Below are 27113 nucleotides of genomic sequence, written 5' to 3' on the forward strand. Positions count from 1 at the left end.
AAAAATGTGGGAGTCGGCTGAGGGGAGTGGAACAATTGATAGAAAATGAGGAGTAGGTGAGTAGGGGTAAGATAGAAGGATGTTTTCCCTGATATTAGGGAGGTTAGACTGCCAGAGATTACTTAAGAGTATTCACCTGATGGGACTTAATGCTTTTAAAAAATTACTCTTTTCTACCTTTTGGTATAACAGAGTGAACAGATGAAAGAAAGCTAGTTTCTGGAAAGCTGGCCACTTTGGAGGCCCTGCCTAAAATTCAGCCAGGAGTTCACTGTAGCCCCACCACTCCCAAAGGCCATGGCAGCAGGGGTAGAAAGAAATGGATGGATTCTATTCAGGTGGAATCAAGAGGACTTGATGTTTCCTCACATTTTTAAATGATTATTTCATACCCATTTTAACTTGACTTCCTGAGTATAAATCTGGACACTGTGAAGTATTTTTCCCTAATCAGAACTTATGCTACTCATGTTATATAATATTTTTTTAAAAATATATTTCATTGATTTTTTTACAGAGAAGAAGAGAGAGGGATAGAGAGTTAGAAACATCGATGAGAGAGGATCATCGATCAGCTGCCTCTTGCACACCCCCTACTGGGGATGTGCCGGCAACCAAGGTACATGCCCTTGACCAGAATCGAACCTGGGACCTCTCAGTCCACAGGCCAATGCTCTATCCACTGAGCCAAACCTGTTTCGGCCTATATTTGATAATCTTGATGTAAGCATTGTTCCTATCCAGTTCCACAATTATCAAAGAGAATATTTCCACTTGAAATTTGTTGTTAAGTCCATGATTCCAAAATTAAGAGAAAAAACAAAAACATGCCTCTTCTTTTTCTTTTTCTTTTTCTTTTTTCCTTTTCCTTGTCCCTTAAGTGGAATGATATAAGCAACGAATTGTTTTCTTAGTGATTCATCTCATTTATTAAAGAGCTTTATCATGTAAGGGTCTTGTTTAGCCCGATTTCAGAATAAAGGCAGCAGAAAGGGACTAGTGAGCTATTCCTCTGTGTCAGGAAAAAAAGCTTTTCTTTTAGTACAAATTTGACTTCAGTTTTCTCTGCATTTTCTGCCCATTGAACAGAAAGAGAAATTCAATTATACTTCCTGGTATTACATTGCTGAGAAAAATTAAATTGCTTACATAGAAACTTTATTAGTTAAGAATATATAAATTATTCAACATATTGCTTTGGTTGGTAGTTTAAATGAAAAACAAATTTTTTGTTCTGTTCACAATTTTATGTCACATACTAAAAAACAAGGTTTCAGATTTATTTTTAAAAATTTATTCATTTATTTAGATTTTGATGAATATTTTTTTACTCTTGCTGAACAACAAAACAAATCACACATTTAAATAAAAGAGTAGTAAGTTGTTTTTAAAAAGTATTTGGACTATTTTAATAGTGTCTAATGGGCATATTTGCAATAGCCAAAGATATTCATAAAGCAATTCTATCATTAATTTAAAATGCTTTGAGTTATTTCACAATACAAATTGAGTGAGCCGACAACTTTATTGGTTTTCTGTCAAAATTGGCTATAAATAAGAGCTGGTGGAGACAATAAGGGATTTAAAGAAATTAATCTTTATAGACATTTCTAATTTCTGAATTTAACTAGAACATTTTTCATTTTATGGAAATCTTGCTCACAAATTCTGTAGATATATTCATTTTACCTAGATACATGAGTGCTTGTCAATAGGTTGATTTTTTATTTATGTGTTATTTATACCATATATACATAATGTCAGCATTTCAATTTGAAGCACCGTCCTATAAAATAAAAGCCTAATGTGTTAAGTGTCTGGTCATCCATTCATCTGTTCAACCAATCAAAGTGTATTATGCTAATAATATGCTAAAGCCACTTGCACTGACCACTAGGGGGCAGGCATTATGACCAGTAGGTTAGGTTGTTGCTGGGGTCCAGCTGATCAAGACTAAGCTAGACAGGCCAGACAGGCCTCGGGGCCCTCCCATAATCCCTCCCCTGGCCCCTCCCCTGACCCCAGTCGTGCATCAGTGGGGTCCCTTGGCCTGGCTTGCACCCTTTCACAATCCAAGACCTCTAAGGGAATGTCGGAGAGCCAATTTCACCTGGATCCTGTAGGCCAGGTCAAGGAACCCCACTGGTGCAACAATTCATGCACCAGGCCTTTAATTATATATATATAAAATCTGGAAGAAAATGGCTATTAAAACTTCAATTTCTCTTATGGCAGCCTTAGTGCTGTTAATATAAAGCAAGAAAGAGGCAGCAGTGGCTTTGCCTCCAGAACACTCAGGGATCATACCCCTTTGGAGCTCATCAGAGCCCATCAGGTTTATACCAAAGGGTCACTTGACTCACTGCCTGATACTCCTACGGCAGCTGAATGCACAGCTTCAACAAGACATCCAACTGCTGCTGGCTTGAGAAAAGTGCTATTTTAATGATGATTGTAATGAGCTTTACTGTTGCTGGGAGCCAAATGTATCCTTAAATCCAAGTGAGAACGCTGCAATCAGGGTGAATTGAAGTTCAATGTAGCTTAGATTATTATTTGATAAGTTGCCCTTTTAATTAGGATTTTTCCATTCTTCTGTACTCATTTATTGCCTATTGTCCAAGGTGAATGATTTTCATGTATCTTTATGAAGATATCATAGCAACACATTGAATGCACGGAAAGTGGGGGACTGCCTCAGACTCTCTATTCTGACACATTAATCTGTGCCTTTGATCCCAGCACCTGAATTCATTTCTACTATTTGATTTTGCCTACAGCAACCATTATAAGTTACATTTAAGTGACTCCAGCTTTAGTATATGGCTTTTTACTGCAGTTTCATAAGAAGTTCATTAAAGAAACATCTAAAAAGAGAAATTTTAGCCACACAATTCGGTATGATGATCCAAACCTTAGATTTAGTGGCTTTGGAGAGTGAACTTTGCTCTTTAATAGAATTTAATATAATCTGGTCTACAGTAAAATTGTAATTATTATTTTTGCCTTCTGCCGGACTTGAAAATGTTATGAAAAAAGAATAAAGATAGTTTTTGTTTTTTTTGAGATAGTATGGTCTCTTAAAGGAATTTCATTCACTTAATAGTTCCTCATTTCCATTTTTACAACAATAACAAAAAAGGTATATAAAGCCAGATTTTATGGGTAGGACATGAGAGGTAGGAACTAGAGGTCTTGGTCTGAGCTTGCTGTAACAACTTTTGACCAGTGGGTTCCAAACTATTTAAGACTATGATCCCTAGTATGTAACTCATTTTACATGGTGACACGTATACACAATGTATGTTACAAAACTGGGAAAAATGTTTCACAGAATAATGCTCAGTGGACTCTATTTTCCATTCTTTACTAATTCATGAAAAAAGAGATGCTGATATAAATAATTAAGTGGATTTCACAATCCATAAGTGGGTCTCAGTTTATAAAACACTAATTTAGACTGCACGATGCATAAATTCCTAAAAGTTCTCAACTGTAGGAAAGTTCTCTGACTGGAAGTTGCATGTAGATATGATCCTTGCATGTTAGATTTAAGTCAATGACGATCCTGAATAACAGAGTCATTGCCTGCCTATATGGTCCCACCCAGTTATAATTCTGTAATGCAAAATTGTTTCTAAACTAGGAGGTAAGATGTAAAAAAAATTAAGTAAAATGTTTAATAATCACCAAAATATGCTGAGAAGTATACTTGAAACCTCTAAATTTATTGGAATAGCAGTGCTAGATCAAAATCATATGGGTTTCAAATGTACATTTCCATGATAAATCATCTGTATATTGCATTCTGAGCCTATCACCCAAAGTCAAGTAATCTTCATCTTATTTTAATCCCCTTTACCTTTTACTACCCCTTCTTTTTCTTTGGTAACCACTATACTATTGTCTGTGTCTAGGAGTCTCAGTTTTATATCCCATATATGAGTGAAATCATATGGTTCTGTCTAACTTATTTTGCTTAGCATAATATTATCAAGGTCCATTTAAGTTGTTGGCAAATAGCAGTATTTCCTATTTTCTTATGGCTGAACAGTATTTCATAGTATGTATGTATTTCGTCTTCTTTATCCATTCTCTATTGAAGAATACTGATTATCTCCATGTCTTGGCTCCCATGAATAATGAACATAGGGGGGTGTATATATCTTTGCAAATAAATGTTTTAAGTTTTTTGGGTAGGTACCCAGAAGAGTGATTACTGGGCTACATGGTAACTCTATTCTTAATTTGTTGAGGAAGCATCAGGTAGTTTTCCATAGTGTCTGTACCAGTTTATATTCCCACCAGTAGTGAAGGTTCCTTTTCTCTATATCCTCTCCTACACTTGTTATTACCTGTCTTATTAATAATAGCCTTTATAATAGGGGTGTGGTGGTATCTCATTGCAGTTTTAATTTGCATTTTCCTAACAGCTAGTGGAGCTGAGCATCTTCTCATATATCTGTTGATCATTTGTATGTATTCTTGGGAGATGTGTTTGTTCAGAACCTCTACCTATTTTTTAATTGATTTGTTGGTTTGGTCTTGAGTTGTATGGACTCTATATATTTTGGATATTAACTCCTTGTTGGAGCTGTATGCAAATATCATCTCCCATTGGGTTGGTTGCCTTTCTGTTTTGTTGTTTGCTTCTGTTGCTCTGCAGAAGTGTTTTAGTGTGATGTCATCCCATTCATTTATTGTTACCTTTGCTTCCCTTGCCTTTGGAGTCAAATTCATAAAATGTCCTGTTTGGCCAAGATCCATAAGTTTAGTACTTAATGTTTTCTTCTATGTAATTTATCACTTCAGACCTTATATTTAGGTCTTTGATTTATTTTTAATTAATTTTTGTGGGAAAACTATAATCTATATTCATTCTTTTGCATGTAGCTTTTCAATTTCCCCAGCACCATTTATTAAGGAGGCTTTCTTTTCTTGAGTGTGTGTTTTTGGCTCTTTTGTTAAATTTTCCCATATACGTGTAGTTCTGAGAAATGGTACAGTCTAGAGATAGAGAATTGACCTAAAATGACTCTATCCTAGTATAGATACTTTTTAATACTATGAAACAAGATAACATCACCTAGGGCTCTTTTTCTCAATGTTTTGGACACTATCCACACTTAAAATAACATTTTACATCACAAATATACACAACCTACATGCTGGGAAGGATGTAGTATTTCATGTAATTTTATCTTGCTACATTTTTTTTGTCTCTACTTTTCTTTTGGTTGTTGTTCAAAAACCCAAAGTTACTACATGTTCCTCAGATTAAAAAATACTGGCTAGAGTGAGAATGAGAAAAGGAAAGACAGGGCCAAGGATTGAAGCCCGAGGCTCTCCAATGTTTGGAAGTCTAATTACTGTAATACATACAAAGGTCTTCAACATGAATAGCTAAAAAATGTTAGTTTCTATTATTAAAAGTAGGCTCCCGCCCCCAAATATTCCTTAATTTATTTGCTCAGTTTAGAGGCTGCTGGCTAGAATACACAGACAATAAATCGGTACTGTGTTAGTTTCCTATGGCTCATAGTTAATCATGTGAAACTCAGCAACATAAAACAGCACACATTCCCGCCAAAACTGGTTTGGCTCAATGGATAGAGCATCGGCCTGCGAACTCAAGGATCCTGGGTTCGATTCAGGGGAAGGACTTGTACCTTGGTTGCGGGCGCATCCTCAGTGGGGGGTGTGCAGCAGGCAGCTGATCAATGTTCTTCTTTCATCGATGTTTCTAACTTTCTATCCTTTTCCCTTCCTCTCTGTAAAAAAATCAATAAAATATGTTAAAAAAGAATATATCTGAATTATAAACAAACAAACAAACAAAACAAACAAACAAACAAACAAACAAAAAAACAGCACACATTCCTGATTCAATGGTGTAAAAGTCTAGGTTGAGTTGAGCTAAGCTCTCTTTTTCTCTTTTAAGGCAGAAATGTAAGTTCCACTTTGGAAAGAACCAATTTGGAGCTCCTCTGATTATGGGCAGCATTTAGTTGTGAGACTGAGGTCCCCACTTATTTTCTGGCTTTTAGATAAGGCTCACTTTCATTTCCTAGAAGCTGCCTCCTGTTCCTTGCCATGTGACCTTATCCATAGACAGTTCAGAATATGTCCTTTAATTTCTTCAAGGACAGCAAGAGAATCTTTTACCCTCCCTTCTGCTAAGATGGAGTCTTATATAATACTAGAGGCCCAGTGCATGAATTTGTGCATGGTTGGTATCCCTTGGCCTGGTGGGCAATCAGGGTGATAGGGGTCATCTCACCCAGTCCTGATGGGGGTTATCAGGGGCCAGCTGGCCTGGGGGAGGGATCATGGGAGGTTGGCTGTAGAAGCTCACTGACCACCAGAGGGAAGCTCCTATGTTGAATGTCTACCCCTGGTGGTCAGCACACATCACAGCAAGTGATCAAACTCCCGGTCTCCTGGTAGAACACTCAAGGGGACACTGCATATTCTGAGCTTCATTTGCAGTTTGTGAGGATACAGCAATGGTATGAATGGCTTGTGGCTTTCATCTTGCTCTATACCTTGTTCATAGCAAACTCTCAAATGTTTATTGAATAAATAATGTTTTTCTCCATTTTGGTTTATATCTAATTTATATCTAATTTTAGTTTATATCTAATTTAGTTTATCTTGGGAGCTATAGATAGTTTTACCTTCCTTTATAAAGTATGTTTGATTTTTAAAGCAAACCACAAGTGTTGTACAGTTTGTACTAAAGGACTACTTTATTGCTTTTTTTATTACCTAAAAAATGCAACAAAAGTTTAAAATTAATAACAGTCAGTAACAGGGAATAGGGATAATAAAAGTTATGTTCCTTGCCTCAGAAGCAGCTCACTTTCTATTTTCTTATTAAAAAAAAAAAAAGAACAAGAAGATCAAAAGTTTCTGGTGGTTTATCAAGGGAGTAAAAGAAGGTGAGAAAGAGAGGGAGAGAAATACAAAGAAACTTTAAGCATAACTTTTCTACTCAATATCTCTTTGTTGAAAACAGAATTAGGATTTGTTTGATTTTTTAATATTTTATATTAATTTTTAGAGAGAGAAAAGGAAACAGAGAGAAAGAGAGAGAGAGAAACAGCAATGTGAGAGAGAACATCAGTTTGTTTCCTCCTGTACACACCCTATGGGGGATCAAACCCAGAACCGGGTTATGCACCCTGATCAGGAATTGTATCTGCCACCTCCCAGTGTACAGCATGAGGTCCAAACAACCAAGCTACAATGGTCTTGGCTGTTTGATATTTATGGTTCCTTAACTCCCAGAAACCCATATCTATCCCTGAAAAGAGAAAGCAACAGTGAAAACAGCAGGACTGATGATTAGGGCATAGAAAGATCTGAGTATCATAAGTGCATCATGGGATCATGTCAGTGGTCAAATGGCAAGCTTAAATGCCCATTCCCAGAAATCTTATGTATTGCACAGAGCTGACTTCCCAGGACAGACATGTTTTTCTTTGCAGACCAAAACCTTTCCCCCAAATATAAAAAAAGAAAAAAGAAAAACTTTCATCTTCTAATACTACTCATTAAAATAATCAAGTCCTACCCATATCTTCAATGTGTGCTTGTGATCGATCTATTTAAATGCTAGAGTATTTTGCCCTTTTAGCATCTTAACTGATCTCCTAGAAATGATATTGCACAGTCTAGGCTTTCCTCTCACCATCCGCTGGATATTGCCAAATGAATATTCTTCTTTTAATTGAAATTCACTTTGGCAAAAGCTAATTTCTAACCTTTCATCTGAGAGATTTTGCCTGACTCACTTTCACTTCTTTGTCTCCACAAGAGGATTAATACCTTGCATGTGCTGTGGTGCCCCATCACAACGCATATGTGTATTCAACATCTTTATCTTTCACTCAGAGAATGCATTCTGGTACATTTATAAATCCTTTCAACCTTGGAATATTAGTTAAAAGTTCCTTTGGAGATGAAGGCAGAATATATATGGTTATTTTTTTTATGTGGCCTAGAAAGGATTTCTGTAATTACTTTCTCTTACAATCAAGAAGCGAAGGAGGACATCAGACACAATAAACTCAGACTTCCTGGAGATGGATTTTTCCATTTAGTCATAAAAGAAAGTATATTTGGGTGAGTCAGGCCAGATCATAAAAGTGTTGTGGAGTTTAGATTCTACCTCAAAAAAATGGAGAGCTTAGATTCTACCTCAAAGAAATGGGGAGCCATCATTGATGGTCAAGGGATTATATGAAAAGGTGAATAAAAAATTAGAAAATTAACCTCTAGTGGTTTATACAATGATTTGGAAGTCTTGAGGCAGATGTTGCTTTGACAATAATTATATCCGTGTTGGTGTGAGGTGTTAAAGTTTGGTAGAATTAGATGAAAGAAAGAAAAATGGATATGAGTGAGGTAGAGAAAAAAAGCTAGACTTAGTGATAGGGGGTAAGTGACAGATGGATGAGATATGGCTAGTCTATGTAAAACCTAAAAAACACACAAGCCAACTTTAGTAGAAAAATCCCTTAAAAGTCTAATTTTGGAAAATTAAAAATGAATATTTTTGCCCTGCAGTTCAAATTAGACATTGCATGTATGTACAAGAAGACAGTATATAAAAGTGGCTATCTCTTTTATACTCTATTGTTTTTTGTTTGTTTGTTTGTTTTACCTTTTTCTTGTTTTACTTAAAGTCACACGAACCTTAGAATTAGTTATATATATAGTGGATTGAATAATGTCCATCCAAAATTTATGTCCACCAAAAACCTCAAAATATGGCCTTGTTTGAAAATAGGCTCTTAGTAGATGTATTTAGAAAAGACGAGTTAGGCTGCATTAGGGTGGGCTGTCTATCCAGTGACTGGTGTCCTTGAAGGACAGATATAACATGTGGGGGAGAATGCCATGTGAAGGCAGAGACAGACTTTGAAGTGAGGCAGCTACAAGTGAAGCAACACTGTGTGTTGTGAGAGTCACAGGGAGCCTGGGAGAGGATTCTTTGCTAGACCCTTAACATTGAGCATGGCCCTGCAGCAGGGCCTTGAAGCAGCTGGATTTCAGACCTTAGGTTTCCAGCACTAACTGCTCTTGAGGTAAGGCACCACGTTTGTGGTATTTGTTACAGACACCTTACTTAGAGCTTCATTCAAATGAGTTAAAACATATGCTAGAGGGCAATTACAATATATTTTTAAGGTAAAATCCAGGCTTTGAAAGGTTTTTGCCAATAACCTGGCTCCACCATCCTGCTGTGGCCAATGACTGTCACGCCCCCTGGTGGTCAGTGCATGTCATAGCAACCAGTTATTCCGTTGTTCGGTTGTTCTTCCATTTGGTCTATTTGTGTGTGTGTGTGTGTGTGTGTGTGTGTGTGTGTGTGTGTGTGTGTTTCTATCTATCCTTTCCTCTCTCTATATAAAAAGGAGTGGAGTTCCAGACCCACTGAGCAAATTAAGTCTTTTCCTCTATGTGCTTCTCATAAACTCTTAGCAAATGCATCTTAAGCTTTAAGGGCCTCTGAAAAACATTTTTTGTTGTTGCTGACAATTAGATTCAGCAGTGGGTGAGGGTTCCTGCCTCAGACAGGACCTCTGACTTCTGCGTTTAGACTTCTGGGGCCTTCTGTGGACCTCTGAGCTGGTGGGGCTTGCAAGAACTTCATTTTATTTCCATTTCTCCCAGTTCTTTAAGCTTTGCCTCTAAAGATTTTTATAACCTTTAAAATTTTATTTTACCCATGACATAAACTGTGTGGGTGGTTTTAAATACATACACCCCATAAACTTGAAGTCACCCTGAAGCAATATGTAAAATATTTAAGCTTTTCTAATGATTCTCTTAATTTATCATAATGCTTTTGGTGGAAGCAAATCTGAGTTATTGTTTAGAGAAGATGCTCACTGGCAAGTTAACTTTTTTTTTTTTTTTTTTTTAAGGAGAGGTATCACCAACAGTGAATAGAAAGCTTCAAAAACATTTTATAACTATGTTTGCTTATATTAAAGGTTGGATGCATTTTAAAATTTCAAGATTGATCACCTTATAAGTTAATACACTGTTGAACTCATAGATTTGCAAATTTTCATATTATTATAAAAGCTTCATAATTTCTATTTTTTATTTACATGCCACTTTGTTCCAAATGTTTCATTTATGGGACTTAGAATTTCTGAAAGGGCTGGGAAGCAGATTCTCCTACTCTGAATTGTGTTTAGTGCTGGAAAAACACATTGTTTCAAAATATAGTCAAGGGTTATAGACTGAGCACCTGTTATTAGCAAGATGCTATTCTAGATATTAATAATATAACATTGATAGGAGAGTAAAATATGTTTATTTACTTATGTATGCATAGGAGATAACTTTGTTAGTTCTATGTGAACTATCTATATATATAGAAAACCAGTTTCCGTGACAACCGTGATGACCAAACGACCTATCACCAAAAGGTGCATTGAGAACTACTCTGTCTGTTCTCCCACCCCCACCTGTCCCCCCACTCCCAGCCCTCAGGTTCTGATTGATCAGGGGATGGCTAATGGGGGAACTACGATGAGTGTCACAGTGGAGACTGCTGAGCAGGTGGAAGGCGGACCTCTTGGTCTCTCCCTCTGGTCCTCAGGCTCCAATCAATAGGTGACAGTGGCGACTGGTGAGCAGGTGGAAGGCAGACCTCTTGATACATCCCTCCTGGCCTGCAGGCTCCTATTGACCAGGGGAGGCTAACGGGGGAACTAAAGTGAGTAGAAAGGCAGGGACTGGCGAGTGGGTGGAAGGTAGACCTCTTGTTCCCTCCTCCTGGCCATCAGGCTCCAATGATTGCTGGCGGCAGTAGGGCAGAATGGGGACTGGCAAATGGGCAGGACTTGGTCCTGATGACAGGCTGAGTGGTCAGTCTGGAGTAAGTTTGGATTGTGTTGGGAAAGGAAGAGGAAGATCCAGTTAGAAAACAGCCTCACCACTGGCCTCGACCACGAAATGGCTCTGCTGGCCAAGCACCTGCTGAAGCGGCTGCCCACAGATAAGCAGATGGAGACTGGGCCCTTCCTGGAGGCAGGTCCCATCTGCTGCCCTTCTTCAATTGCCTTGGGTCCCCAGTGTTTACACCCGTCAAGGCAGACATAAGTGGTAACATCACGAAAATCAAAGCTGTGTACAACACCGACCCGGCCAGGTTCCAGACCCTGCAGAACATCCTGGAGGTGGAGAAGGAAATATATGGAGGAGAGTGGCCCAATGTGGGGGCCACGCTAGTGCTAATATGGCTGAAAAGGGGCTTCTGCTTCATCTAGGACTTTCTATAGAGCATCTGTGACAGGGAGTGAGATGAGAGCCACCCCAACCTCATCTGTGTCAATGCCACCAAGGCCTACAAGTTGGCACTCAAGAAGTACCATGGCTGGACTGTGCAGAAGATCTTCCAGGCAATGCTGTATGCCACGCCTTACAAGTCCGACTTCCTGAAAGCGCTCTCCAAGGGCCATGACTGAGGAGGAGTGCCTGGAGAAGGTCTACCTGTTCCTGTTCACCAATGGCCACCATTGTCATAATCTACGAGATGTACACCACTATGAATGTGGAGCTCAACAATAAGGTGTAGGCATGCCCGGTGGCCAGCACTCCCAGAAACAGGCAAGCCAGCATCACTGTGAAGCAAGCTGGCAGGCCACCTTGGCCTGTGTCCCCCAGAGCAGCCCAGAGTCTGGCTGGGGTTGCAGGGGACAGCTCTAGTTTCTGAAAAGTCATTTTTGAGGTCTACCCTCACAGAGCAATACATAACCACCCTACTTCTGAATCACCTTTAATTTCACAGCAGCACAGACTGACTGCCTTCATTTTTAGTGTGATAAAAGTCTAATATTGCTAATAAATCAAGTCCTAGGGTTTTCTGGCCCCACGGTGCATACACCTAATTTTATAAATGAAGATCTGGTGCAGTGATGCTTTGAGTCATGTAAGGACCATAAGGCGTCTGATTTGAAATTATACAGGTTTTTTTATTTTTTTTTATTTTTTTTAGCAGACTGCTTTGTGCTCTTCTGTGGTTGCACAGCCCAATGTCACAGTGCTGTTAGTATAGACCCCTCTCTTTCCTACTGTCTTTTTCCAGACAGTTTTTTTTTTAAATATATTTTATTGATTTTTGTACAGAGAGAAAGGGAGAGAGATAGAGAGTCAGAAACATCGATGAGAGAGAGTCATCGATCAGCTGCCTCTTGCACACCCCCTACTGGGGATATGCCCGCAACCAAGGTACATGCCCTTGACCGGAATCGAACCCGGGACCTTTCAGTCCCCAAGCCAACGCTCTATCCATTGAGCCAAACCAGTCCCGGCCAGACAGTTTTTTTTTTTATAGTTGAAAACAACCAGCAAGACTTTGATGACCTTGACCAAGGGGACTTTATTTTAAAGCTATTAGGTAAGAGTGGCCACAGATGACTGGATTTGCATTCTTCTGCATAAGTATTTTCTCCAGAGATAGCCTATACCACCTAAGAAACTTTGATCATGTGTGTTCTCTCAGAGTCGAGGCCACGAGCCCTCCCAATGCTGAGACCCAAGGAAACACCTCACCGCCTAAACTGTCCCTCCTGTATTTTGAAAGTGTTGAGATGAATAGAGGGACCCCCAAAGAAGTCAAGTGTGTTAAAAACCCAATGAGGAGCAATTGATAATTTTTATGCAAACACTAAATAAGTCTTAATAAATAAACCTCTATTTCGGAATCACAAAAACAAACAAACAAAGAAAAACCTTTGGAGATAGTGAAGAGCACTTTGTCCAGACTGATGAGAACTCAGAATTAGAGTATAATTGGAATAGAAATTCTTCAGATAGCACCTGATTCCTGAAATCTGAGCACTCTACTTTTAGGTTTTCCAGTTCAAGTTTTTGGAGACTGCCTATTAAAACATTACTGGTTGGAAAGTGTTTGTATAGAAGCCCGTAAGTATTATTTTCTGTTTACCATGCTTAGCTCTCTGTAAGGAATATAAAATAATATGAAATGCATCATGTTCCTAAGAAGCTTGAATTTTAAAATAAAAAAGAAGAAATATAAATATTAAAAATTAAAAAAAAGAAGCTTGATTTTTAGGGCAAAATCAGGCAGGCAGGCAAGCAGTTAGGAGCGAGTGGTCCCAGATTATGAGAGGGATGTCCATTGGATTGGGCCTAAACTAGCAGTTGGACATCCCCCGAAGGGTCCCAGATTGCGAGAGGATTGAGGCTGGGCTGAGGGATCCACCCCCTCCCATGCATGAATTTGGTGCACTGGGCCTCTAGTTTATCTTACTTAACAATAGACAAAATGTAAATTGACTATACCTCTGCTATGCATTATTTTAATTGTGTTAATATTAGACAACTTTAAGAAAAAATGTGTTTATTTTTTTGGTTCTTAGTTTCACTTTATTCTTGATGAGTTTATCATTCTGATGAGTTTTATACATTTGTTAATTATGATAATGAAAGTTGGCAGTGAACGATGGAGAATCAAAAGAAAAATAGAGTTACTTTCTAAGTTGTTTCTAATGTTTTAAAATCATTTGTGCTCGCTTTGGCAGCACATATACTAAAATCATTTAAATGTAGGCTGGACTATGTTTGATATAACATTTTTATTTCTAAGATGCACAAGAGGAATAGAAAAATTCATGGACTTTGTATTCTGGGTCCTATTAGAATTATGCATTTTTCACAGTGAAATGGGAGCAATAATATCTCCACTTATTTTGAGATAATTAAAAGAAGTAAATATGTTATATATAGCATTGTGTAAGTATTACAACAGGCTCTTAGTAAAGATTAGCCTACCCTTTCTCTCTTATTCCTATTAAGGCTATTTCTCTGTTAAAAAAAAAAAATCAAGTTCTTCAATCTGAAAAACAGCAGATGAAAAACAAGTTTTCCTACTTAAGGATACTAATAGGAGAACAACATAAACTTGTTTTTAAAAATACATCAAGAACAAAATATTGCTTTAATAATTTATGTGGGCATATAAATATGAATGTGACATGTATTTAGATTTCGGCTTCATCACATTACTTGAAATAATCAAAAAGTGAAAAATAATTTTTTAAAATGAACATGCTGCTCTTTGCCAAGACTCACCCAAAGACAAAATCATGGAGGAATTAGCTTAATAAAAATCATGAAGAATAATCATTATAGTTTTAGAATAGCTGATGTGTATTGTTATTAAAATAAGTATAGACTAAATTTATGTTTACATTTATTCTTATGTACATCTTCAATTTATCAGTGCTTGGGATGGTATTTTACTCTTTTTAAGGTAGCATATTTTCTATCATTTAAATTGCTTAATCCATTTCTTTTGACCCTGAAAGCCCCAGTAGGACATCTTAGCTTAACTAGATGTTTTCCATTTTTAATTACTATGACTAATTTTTTACAGCTCAGTCACAAATCCTTGAGAATAATAAATATGGTGACACAGTCTTAATTATAATGGTGCCAATAGCACCACTCTAATACAGTGTGAGGCTTACATTGAAAAGGAATTTGCCCGGAATTGAAGCTCCTCTGATTGCTTTCCACATCACGTTTTAAACAAACACTGTGGTGCTTTAGCCATTACTTGGTTGCCTAGGATACACAGTTAATGTAGCCCTAAGATGCTGCTACCAGTTAGGCTTTGAGGCCATGCCTGGAAGTGCTGCTTTTTAACAAATTAGAAAAAATTTAACAGAGACACTCTGGGGAGGTGCATTTTGATTGATGAAGTAATCAACTGTGTTTTTGAGTAGTTATGTGAAAATGATTATTTTTATTTTACTTTAGTTTTCTGTGAAATTGAAAGAGGCTAAGAGTTCCTGTTTTTAAAAACAAATGCAAAATTGATTCCAGTGACCTAATTCTAAGACACATTCTCCAAGAATATAATATTCTGATTCTTGATGTACTATCAATATAAAAGGTGACCAGCTAAATCAAATTTTAGTAAGTCTCTTCATTTAATAGAATCTTTTGTTGTTAGGTTTTTGTCTGTGTAGTAAAAACATATCACAGTTTATTTGTATTAAGATGCTATAAGGTCTATATATTATCATAAAAGTAGTTTTATAATAAAATAATTAGCAAAGTAATGTGTGAGATCTAGTAAATAATGAGAGTACCACAGAAACATACACCAATTTCAACATTTTATGTCTAGGCTATATCCATCGTATGAACAAATTACCTTTCAATTCCTATAATAGTACACTTCAATATTACACCAAAAGTTGGTTGTGCAGCACTTTGTTTTAAATATCAGCACAATTTTAGGTTATCTGTTATTTGTAAGTGAATAGATAAGCCTGCCTTTTGTCTCTGAAATATTGAATTGTCTTCTTGGCTGATTTGAAAGCAAATCAAATCAGAATTGTTGTTGAGTGAATAGGAAGATCCAGTGCTGAACCAGTAGGTGGTGCTTGAGTTATAAGTGCCTTTAGAACAGAGATTAAAGAAAGAAAAAAAATCTTGCACAATCTTTAGGAATGGTCGCTCTTGTTTCTATTTTGAAGGAGTCATTAGAGAGGAAATTCTTAATTAGGGTTTTGACTCTTCGCTGGAACTGATGGTCTTACCTCCTCTCCATTCTCTCCCTCCCTTCCTCCTTCCTCTAATCATTGTTTCCTGTTCACTGTGGCTTTCGGCAGGTGAACTGTCGGGGAGGACGGATGAAATCTTTTCTCCAAAGCAGAACATCTGGGTGGTAGGAGTGGTAATATATTGGCTCTAAGTCAGGCGTACAGGGACATGTATCACCCGGGAGAGATTCAAGGAAGATCCTACCTCACCTTGAAATCTCGGTGTTTGTTTATGCCTCCACTTTTGAAGTTTACCCTCCTGTGCTTGATCTCACTTTTTGCCTGTGGTTGTTAGCATGTGGAGCTCTTCTCCATGACTTCACTTCTTAAGTTCTTAAAATACATGCAGTCTGAAAGGTAACAAAGTTATGTCTTTTGGCATTTGTCACATGGAGGGATGGTGTTTATGTACTGAATTCCCCAGAAAAGAGTTGCCATTCAGCCAAATTTGACAGAATTAAAAAAAAAAAAATCATTGGGTTTGGTCATTGGGTTTGGATAGATTGTGTATTCATTTAGGTGTGCTAACTAGTGAATGAACATAGAACCCAAGTAACAACGAGCCCTATATGGCTGATTGCCTAGTATTACTTCTTTCTGTGAGTATATCATTTGTTTTTTACTATTGCATTTAAAATATTAAATTATAAATCTAAAAAATCAGTTTTAGAAGTTTACTCTTTCTAAATAATCCACAACAGTTCATAATGCATTTCTTAGAATATTAATTATTATTTTTATTAAACAATATTTTGCTTTGTATTATTGATAATTTTAAGGTACTTTGGTTTAATTAATTTGAACTAACACATTTTCAGATGTTTTAGTTCAGGATGATAATTACACTATATTTCTAAAATAATAGATGTGCTGTTTCTCCATTAATTGTGAAATACATGGATAATTAAATTATGTGAATAGCAAGTTCATTTTAGTAAGCAATCTAAATAAATCACCTCCCCTACCTCCTGTAAAAAAAAAAATACAAAACACCCTTTCTCCTGTTTTTTATCAGAAGGAATTTTCCCCGATGGAGTTATTATCTTCAACCAATTATTGTAATGGTTTCCTGCTGAACTCTGATTTAAAACGGTGAGAGCAATTGATACCATCAATGGTAGAGGAAAGTGAAAAAAACAAAACAAGACACAGAACAGTGGACTTTCCCTTAGATTATGTCCAGACCTTCTTAGGTACAATTAACATGGCATCACATCCTTTTCTGACACTATATATAAATTGTAAATCAGACCAGACAGATAAGGGTATGATAGGTCTCTGATGAAGGGTATGAATTTCACTTTGCCTGAGTGAGCTCCATTGGTTTGCATCTCATAATACTATTTCAGTTTTTATGTTTTTAATGATTATAAGGGAACATAAAATTAAAAATATAAAGATGATTCATTTGAACTCTAACTGCTTTGAAAAAATTAAATAAATGAAAGCCAACATTCTAACACTCTTGAGTCCAGAGAGTGAATATTTTATTATTATTTTTATACATGGGGTCTTATTTTTATGTCCTTTCTCTCTATGGCTCTTGCACACCAGAAGTAGTGAGACAAATTTCTCCTTTTCCAGTTCCTCAATGGCTACTTGAACTTATTGCAGAACTGCAGACAAGGGAGGTAAAATGCTAAGGAAGCCAATCCATCTCACACCGTAGATGGCAGCAAATCAAGCTGAAAGGATTAAGAAAAAAGGCCACTTATCGATATATCAGTTTATAAGAAGGACTAAAGTTTTTTTTTTGTTTGTTTTTTACCAGTTCATAAATTACATTTCACTTTTCATTCTTCAGCAGGATAGAAAGGTTGTCAGCTAGTTGATTCCTTGCACACCAGGCCAACTCTTTTTGTCTCCAATTTGCATAGAGATCAGTTTTGAGAGAAGCAGAGTCCCTTTGGAGATGAAATTTGCTTTTGCTATTTTTGTTATTCTTTTTACACAGGAGGCTGTAAAATAATTTTCTGCTCTAGGGTCTTGAAATAACATTAAAGATTGACAATTCAGTTAGGCTTGTCACTCTCAGGGCCAAAGTTGACTCATGCTGCACATGGGATGGGTGATGTCCACATGATTTAAAAAAAAAAAAACCTTTTAAATATAAATATTATTTTTCCAATTGCAGGTGGCATTTCAAAATTCTTTCCTATATTGTGTGTCATTCAAACACATTATAAAAATATATTTTATTTTTCTAGACTCATATCTCCCTTAGGGTGATTTTGGTCTTTGAAGTAGCTCTTAGAAACTTCTTCCCCAGGCAAACACAAGCAAATGGTAGCACAGAAAAGGTAGAAGATTTCATGTTTGGAAGATAAGCACAGGCTGAAGGAAGTGGATGCTCTACATTAGAGACAATGGGATTGTGGAAATGGAATAAAAACAAATTCAGCTTAGTTCATTTGTAGGCTTTATATTGGCCACTTACCATAATTCATAAAAATGGGAATGCTTTCTACCTATGTTCAATTATTATTATTGGAATATTTTCTGCTTTTTTTTCCTCCTCATCTGAAGAGGTGAAATTGCTCATTGATATCTATAGTTTAAGGAGGAAATTTGTCCTGTAGCTCACCCTCCTTCCCTGCAAAGCCTTGCAACTGGGATCTTTGAGCTTGGACAAAGCCTATATTTATATATGATGTGCTGGGAAGTGTAATGTCCAGAGAACATGATTTACATATAAATATGCAGATCCAACATCAAAGGAATGGAGAAGAAATGCAAACACAGAAAGGGACAAGAACATGATTACAAGATGTGATGAAGCCTTTTCACTTTTGTTTTTATTTCTTTACAAAAAATGTTTCCTTGGTCACATCTCATGGAGACTTCTCCTTTGGAGGAAAGAGGCTTGGGAGCTTGAGGAGGATTACAATGTGAGAAAGAAACTAATAGAGTTACCAAAATAAATCTTCACATGGAAATCCATATACCTATAAAATATTTAAAGAGGCTAGTGCACTATTTATTAAACTATAAAATAATTTTACAATCTCAACCTAATTCATCTACAATAAAATTGTGAATTCAAAATAGAAATACACTTTTGTATATTCCATATTCATCAAGCATATTAAACGTAAAGGCTATCACAGGCCAAATAAATAAGTTTTAAGTTTATGTGAGCCACAAAAAAAAAAGCTTTCTATTTTCATAGAAACATAGGTTTATTTTGATAGAGACATGCTGAGTACAAAGGGCTGAAATAAATGAGTATCATTAACATAAAATAATAAAACACTTTAATAAAAATTAATATTTTTTCTTGAATATTCACTTACCAGACACCAAATAACAGCACAAATTAATAAGCATAAAGCAAATAAACCTATTTTTTCTTGTTCTCTGAAAGCAAAATATTTTCTGTTATGTACACCAAACAAGTTAGTTTAAGACTAATGATGTGACAATCAGCTGCTAAAATATTTGCTGCTAGTATTAGTGGAGAGAAATGGTATGTCTGCACATAAGGTGTGTAAAGGAAATGAATGCAGAACAATTATAGTAATCACTTATTAGCAAATGTTGTAGTTTGTTATTATTAACTAGAGGCCTGGTTAATGGATTCATGCACTGGTGGGGACTCTCAGCATGGCCTGTGCACTCTTACAATCTGGGAACCCTTGGAGGACATTGGAGGCCTGGTGCACTGATTCAGCCTGGTGCAAGCCAGCCGGGGGACCCCATTGGTGAACGGATTTGATTCCTGCAGGCCAGGCCAAGAGAGCCCATGAATCTATGCACCAGGCCTGTAGTATGCATATAAGATCTTTGGTTAATCTCTTCCCGACATCCCCTCTCCCCATTTCCTTCTGAGATTCATTAGTCTGTGCCATGTTTCCATGCATTGAGTTTCTGCCCCCTGGTGGTTAGTGCACATCATAGCTACTGATGGAACAGTTGAATGGTTGAACAAAATGTCAAATGGTTGCTTAGGCTTTTGTATGTATAGACTAGAGGCCTGATGCACAAAAATTTGTGCAAGAGGAGCCCTTCTTTCTCCCATCTGCCAGCCCCAGCTTCCCTTCAGCACAAGACCTGAGCTTTCCTCCTCTGGCCGCCAGCAGGCACCTGGGACCTGAGCTGGCTTCCCTTGGGCTGCCCACAGGCACTTGGGACCTGGGCTGGCTTCCCTCTGGCCCTAGCTTTGTCAGGAAAGACATCTGGAATACATCCGGTCTAATTAGCATATTGCCCTTTTATTATTATAGATTATGTATAACAGAATATTATAAAAATTGTTACAAAATTTTTATTGAAATATTTCTTACATGCCAATCTATTGGCTGGGCCGCAAAAATAATCGTTGTAGGCCGCATGTGGCCCGTGGGCCGCAAGTTTGACATACTTTATGTACATGTCTGGAAATGCTCATTATCGGTATATTAACACTATGAACATTTGTATAAGAATTGTTTAATGATGCACAATTTTGTTGCAAACAGTTCATTTTAAAGCTTATGTGAAATTTTAATGTTTAGCAGTAAATCCGAGAACCTATATAGGATTTTATTTTACCTACTCTAAAATGTCTGTTACTTTTTACAAAGTCTTTCAAATCAAAGCTGTATTACTAACCCAAAACTGTTTGCATTACTAGATCATATGATAAGTATAAAAGCTAAATTTACTGTGAATATGTTTGGAATTCAAGTTTTGTTTGCTTGGAATAATTGTGTGGAACCATGTGAGCTGAGTTTACACACTAGCAAAAAAAAAAATAATGATAATAATTTCCTGTGTAATAATTACACACTAGCCAAAAATAATAATAATAATAATAATAATGAGTGCTGATATAGAATAGCTTCACTCAAAAAATATAACAGATTGCCAAAACTGGTTTGGCTCAGTGGATAGAGCATCGGCCTGTGGACTGAAAGATCCCAGGTTCGATTCCGGCCAAGGGCACGTACTTTGGTTGCAGGCACATCCCTAGAGGGGGGTGTGCAAGAGGCAACTGGTTGATATTTCTCTCTCATCAATGCTTTTAACTCTCTATCCTTCTCAATTCCTCTCTGTGTAAAATCAATAAAAATATCTTTTAAAAAAATATAACAGATTTATAGACATATTAAAGGTCCCGTACACAAATTCGTGCACCACTGGGGTCTCTCAGCCTGGCCTGCGGGATCGGGCTGAAACTGGTTCTCCAACATTCCCCGAGGGGTCCAGGATTGTGATAGGGCACAAGCCAGGTTGAGGGACCCCACCAGTGCATGATTGGGGCTGGGAAGGAACATTGGAGGCTGGCAAGCCAGGGAAGGACCATAGGAAGGCTCCAGGGCATATCCAGCACATCTCAGCCCCAACTGGCTGGACCCCAACAGTAAACTAACCTACCAGTCAGAGCATCTGCCCCCTGGTGGTCAGTGCATGTCATAGTGACTGGTCAACCAGTCAAATTTCTGCCTCTTGGTGGTCAGTGCACCTCATAGCGAACAGTTGAGTTGCCTTAGCTAATATCATTAGCATATTGTGCTTTGATTGGTTGAATGGATGACTGGATGACTGGACACTTAGCATATTAGGCTTTTATCATATAAGATAATTCATGTAGCACACAATTTATCTACTTAAAATATATGAATCAGTGATTTTTAATATGTTCACAGAATTGTACAATCACCATTATCACATATTAGAACTCTTTTATTGCTCCAGAAAGAAAACTAACCCATTTTCTTCCCAATCTTCCCATCCTTAGGCAACCACTAATCTCCTTTTTGTCTATCAATTTGCCTATTCTGAACATTTCACTTAAATGAGAAGAAACAATATGTAATCTCTTGCTTTCATTTAGTATAATCTTTGTAGAATTCATCCATATTGTAGCATATATTAGTGTTTATTATTTTTTATTGACAGAGAATATTACATTGTATAGATATACTGAGTTTTATTTTTCTGTGCATTGATGGATATTTGGGCTTTTCTACATTTTGGCTATTGCATATAATGCTGCCTTGAATATTTGTGTGCAATATTTTGCATGAAATACGTTTTTTATTTCTTTTAGGTATATACCTAGGAGTGAACTTGTTCAGTTATATGAAAACTCTGCATTATAACCTTTTCAGATACTGACAGATTGTTTTTCATTTTTACTTTCCTAATAAGCAGTGTATAGGGTTTGCAATTACTCTTCATCCTAACAACCTTTATAGTTTAATCTGTCATTTTGATTATACCAATTTTAATAGATGTGAAGTAGTATCTCATTGTGTTTTTGATCTGCCGTTCATTAATTGAACAACCTTTGGCCATTTGTACATATACTACAAAATACTTGGATTGAACTATATTTCTATTTTTATGCCAATACCACATAATCTTGCTTGGCAGTTACTTTGAAACTGTGATTTGTGAGTCCTCCAATTTTGTTATTGTGTATTTTTGTTTTTCTCTCTCAATATTATTTTGGTCTTTCTGGATCAGTTTAATTCCCATATGAATTTTGAAACCAGTTTGTCAATTTGTACTAAACCTTCACCTGGAAATTTGAGAGAAATTATATTTGAATCTTATAGATAAATTTAGAGATTACTGCCAACCTACCAATATTAAGTATTTTGACCCATGGATGTGGGAAGCCTTTTATTTTACTTAAGTCTTCTTTAAGTTATTTCAATATTGCTTTGTATTTCTTAGATTGTTCATTTTACACTTATTTTTTTAATTTATTCTAAATATTTTATAATTATTTTGATGCTATTACTAAGGAATTGTTTTCTTAATCATTTTGTGATTATTCACTGTTAATATATAGAAATACAATTTATTTTTATATTTATTTTTTAAACGTCAATATTTCAAAACTCATTATTATTACTAATAGTTTTTTTAAAATGTATTTCTTAGAATTTCAGAGAAATTTATAGCATCTGTATTTATATGTAGTTTTATTTCTTTTCTAAAATGGTATCTTTCATTTTAATATCTTGCCTAATTGCCATGGCCAAAACCTCTATTCCAGTGTTGGATAGAAGTATCAAGAGTAGACATGCTCGGTCTCATGAGGAAAGCATTAGTATTTAACAATTAAAATGGTAACATTAGCTTTGGGTGTTTTGTAGATGCCTTGTGTTAGGTTAAGGAAGCTCCTCTCTGTTTCTAGTTTATTTAGTATTTTGTTTGTTTGTTTTTTTAATCATGAAGAAGTGTAGAAGGATTTTTCAAATATTTTTCCTACATATATTAAAGTAATCATGTGATTTTTGTCTTTTATGCTATTGGTGTGGTTTAGTTCATTAATTGACTATAAAACCAAGCTCAAATTCTTGGGATAAATCCAACTTGGCCATGGTAAATGATCCTATTTATATGTTCCTAGATATAGTTTTATGATATTTTGTTTAGGAGTATCGTCACTTTTACAGTGCAAAACATTGATAAAACCAGGCTGAATGACAAAGACAAATAGGAAACATGAGGAAAAATGAGGAGTTACAAATTAAAAATATTTGGTATTTTTAACATGCCTGTGCATTAGTGGCATGGCTAAAGAAATACATAAAATACCAAAAATCATGCCAATCCTACCATGTTATAATTAGAAGAAAACATTTTTAGTCTGGGTCTAGGTGACCCAGAAAGAAGGTCTGTCTGCCCCCATTTTGAGGTAAGAAAACATTTTTATAGATTTAGATGCACCTATCATCTACCATTATGTATCATCTATCTTTTTATCAGCTATCATTTATCATCTATCATCTATTTATCTATCTATTATTATTTTATCATCTATCTATCTATCTATCTATCTATCTATCTATCACCTACCTACCCATCATCTATCTATCTATCTATCATCTATCTATCTATCTATCATCCATCTATCATCTATATCTGTCTATATCTATCTGTCTATATCATCATCTGTCTATATCTATCTAGTCTCAAATCCTCTTCCCACAAAATGAAATCACATTTGATGAACAAGGCCATTTTCTAGGGTTTAGCCTGTACTTGGTAGGCAATGAAGAGACACTGCAAACTTTGAGGATGTGCTGTAATTGAGGCTGTACAGTCTGGTCAGATGGAAAGCACATGTATCTGTGAAGATTTTAACCCACACAAAAGGCTACCTACTAAAGGTCCCCACTCTGACAACCAGCCTAGTAGATCTTCTGGAAAACAAAGGGAAACATTGTTTATCTTGTCAATGGAAGGAGTTTGCTTATATTAACTCAGGATTTAATAGCAAGCTAGGCCACAGGGAGCTGCTGTCATGATGAAAAACACCCCTGGAGTCCTCCCAGAAAAGGTACTTCTGATGTAAAAGACCTCAGGGAAAGGTTTCTGGGGAATCCATAATTAAATGTCACATCATGGCAAGGGCAGAGAGAAAAAATGACTCTACTTGGAAAATGGTAAAATATGACTGCCTGGTCAAAATATTTTTACACCTTATAAAAAAGGCTGACTCTAACTTGTAGCTCAGGACTTCCAGTCAAGCAGCTTCAGTGAATAAACTATTTGTCCACAGAGCATAGGTAGCAAATAGTTTTCAGTACTGCTTGTCCTGATCATGGTGGGGGAAATTCCGGAATCCTGGGTGTGTTTCTTGCATTCTGGATGGATGGTCAGGAGAATATTGAACAGAGTGATGCAACAGCCATTTGTTTCCTAACAGGCTGTTTAAATGATACTGGGGATGAAATGATGATAGCTGCTTGTATACTTGAAACCTGTACAATTTTAGTAATCAATGTCACCCCAATACATTTCATGAAAAAGAAAAAAAAGAAAAAGGAAAACATACCCTAGTTTGGCTTTTGGTTGTATAGTCTGATGGGAGAGATTTGTGATGCAAAAGCAGTACAATCCTCTAGCTGGGTCCAGCTCACTGTGATAAATATACAATATGTAGGTAGGTAAATTAACATTCAGTACTCCCCTGGGGCTGCCACAGAAGCCAAACAATTGGCAGTGCTGGGCATCCACGGAACTGGGAGTGGGAAAGAGTTCAGTGCTTTTGTATTCTACAGCAGAGGTAATTGAAAAATTATGACTGTTATTTTACACTGGATTCCCACTTTCACTACCTCACTACCTTCTTGGGTGAGTTTAACGGCTAATGAATGGACGGTCTTTTGTACAGAAATGAATATGCTTTTGTTGATAAAGTCAGGACCTATTTATAAAAAACCAGCATCCTGGTCTAGATTCTCCTGTCCGCAGCTTCTCCCTAAAGTTCAAGAAGGGCTGATTGAAAAGAGAAGAAAGTGGGTATAAACAAAAAGAAACATCTCAGGGTTAGAAGTAAGGGGGAAAATACAGTGAGGTTTATGAAGTTGAGACTATGGAAAACAAAAGTTATCTGATAGGCAATGACATCTAAAATAAAAGTGTGCTTGTCTTTCCTTATATCACACAGTTCATAGGTGAGGGAGCACCCATATGTTAAATTCTTGAATAATGACAGATTTTAGAATTGAAGTAGAAAAGGAAAGAATAAATTGTTCTCAAAAACTAGAAAAGCTGTGCATAAGGTGGAAGAGGTAAGGGCTAAGGTTCAGCACTGACAAAGAAGAACTAAATTAAAGTAGATGAAATGTGAAAGCAAGAAGGAGTTACATTATCTTCTGTGGCATTTCCAAGGCATGCAGAAAAACAGTTTGACCTTACAAACTACACAGTGTATTATTAGCATCCGAAAGCAAGCTAGTCGATTTATGAAAACTCTTAGCATATAGATATGCAGTCAGTTACAAGAAAGACTAAATGCACAGAAATTTTATTGAGTCAATATTTTACAAATGAATAGAGTCTAATTAAGATTGTTATTAGAATCTTAAATGTCATATGAATCAATGCATTGATAATTCATTCACTTTCTGCTTGAGTTTCATTAAGTGGTGCCAATTGCATTCTTGTTCTCAGTACAATGTCTGGCACATAGCATACAATCAGCAGCTATTTCTTAAGTTAACATATAAATAAGTTCCAGCCTATGCCTTTACAGCGTAGATGATATTATTGGCCTTCATCCAGCAAATATTTCTTACATGGCTACCCTGATGTTCCCAGGGGTTGGTAGTCTTTGAAATGGCATAAATGGACTCATTAGTAGCTACTCTATTTACTGTGGTCTTTTATAATAACTTCCAACCCTTGGACACATAGTCACAATCTGCTAGCTAAGTCCAAGCTAGAAAGACTGAGAAAAGTAAGAAAGCTTCTATCCCTGAGGAAGTTGAGTATGCATGTATATATTGCATCCCTCTAATTCATACTCTCTCATGGAAACCAGCTTTCTCACTCCTTCTAAGCCCTCCGGTGAGCAAGCAGGCAGGCCGAGCAGGTCTCACTTCACTTCCTACATCAACCAAGTCACAGAGATATCTTCATTCCTTCTATGATGCTTTGCATCCTTTCTGTTATATTTGTTTCATATTTTTCCCTTCTTTTCCAAAACTCCATTCCACTTACTTCTCTTCAAGAGAAGAAAGGAACTATGTTATCTGTTCCTAGGGATGCACAGTATATCTATTTTCCATTTAAAGAGTGCAGACCATTAACAGAAACTAAACACTCAAGCAGTTATAAACATGGACTGGGGAAGACCAAGGAGGGCATAGAAGAACTGAGATTATTTTTTCATATTAGGATTGATAGAACTGTGCCAGGTAATAAATGTAGAATTTTTTTATTTGTCCCAATTAATTAAATTTAATTAGTATATTTTCCAAAGTACTTTATTTTCCGTCATAAAAAATGGTAAGAAAGATATTTTTTTCATGATATATATGTACTAGTACATGCTATATACATTATTTTAATTAAGTTTATTGGGTCACATTGCTTAATAAAATAATATGGGTCTCAAATGTATGATTCTATAACACATCATCTGGACCTTACATTGTTTGTTCATTACCCAAAGTCAAATCTTCTTTCAGCACCTTGTATTTGACACCCTTTACCCTTTACATCTTCCCTCCCATCCTCTTTTATAATACCTCTGGTAGCCACCATACTGCTGTCTGTGTCTGAGTTTTGTTTGTTTGTCATGTTTGGTTCATTTATTTCTTTTCATTTTATATCCCACATATGAAGTAAATTTCCTTTTGATTATTTAGCTTAACATGATACTATCAAGGTTTATCCATGTTGTCACAACTGGAAATATTTCAACTTTTTTATGGCTAAGTAATATTCTGTTGTATATATGTACCACATCTCCTTTATTCAATCATATATCAAAGGGCACTTCAGTTCTTTTCATGTCTTGGCCACTGTGGTAATTCTGCAATAAACACTGGGGACATGCATTGTCACAAATAATATTTTTTTAAAAGTTTTGATGGCTACCCAGAGGAGGGGTTACTGAGTCATATGATAGTTCTATTCTTCATTTTATAAAAACATCCATACCATTTTCAGTAGTGGTTGTACCAGTTTACATTTTCACTAGCAGTGAATGAATGTTCCTTTTCTCCAGAACCTCTTCAACACTTGTTATCCTTTGTCTTGTTGATAATAGCCATTCTAATATGT

The 27113-nt window shown here is 36.4% G+C and overlaps 1 protein-coding gene and 1 pseudogene across 5 annotated transcripts in view; both read left to right on the forward strand.

Moving 5' to 3' along the window:
* Positions 1–27113, forward strand: part of NLGN1 (neuroligin 1) — an 804575-nt gene that overhangs the window by 260812 nt on the left and 516650 nt on the right. The window lies entirely within an intron of this gene.
* Positions 10963–11794, forward strand: LOC118723522 (annotated as a pseudogene).

Source organism: Pipistrellus kuhlii, unplaced genomic scaffold (assembly GCF_014108245.1).
Source record: "Pipistrellus kuhlii isolate mPipKuh1 unplaced genomic scaffold, mPipKuh1.p scaffold_m20_p_2, whole genome shotgun sequence".
Lineage (NCBI taxonomy): Eukaryota > Metazoa > Chordata > Mammalia > Chiroptera > Vespertilionidae > Pipistrellus > Pipistrellus kuhlii.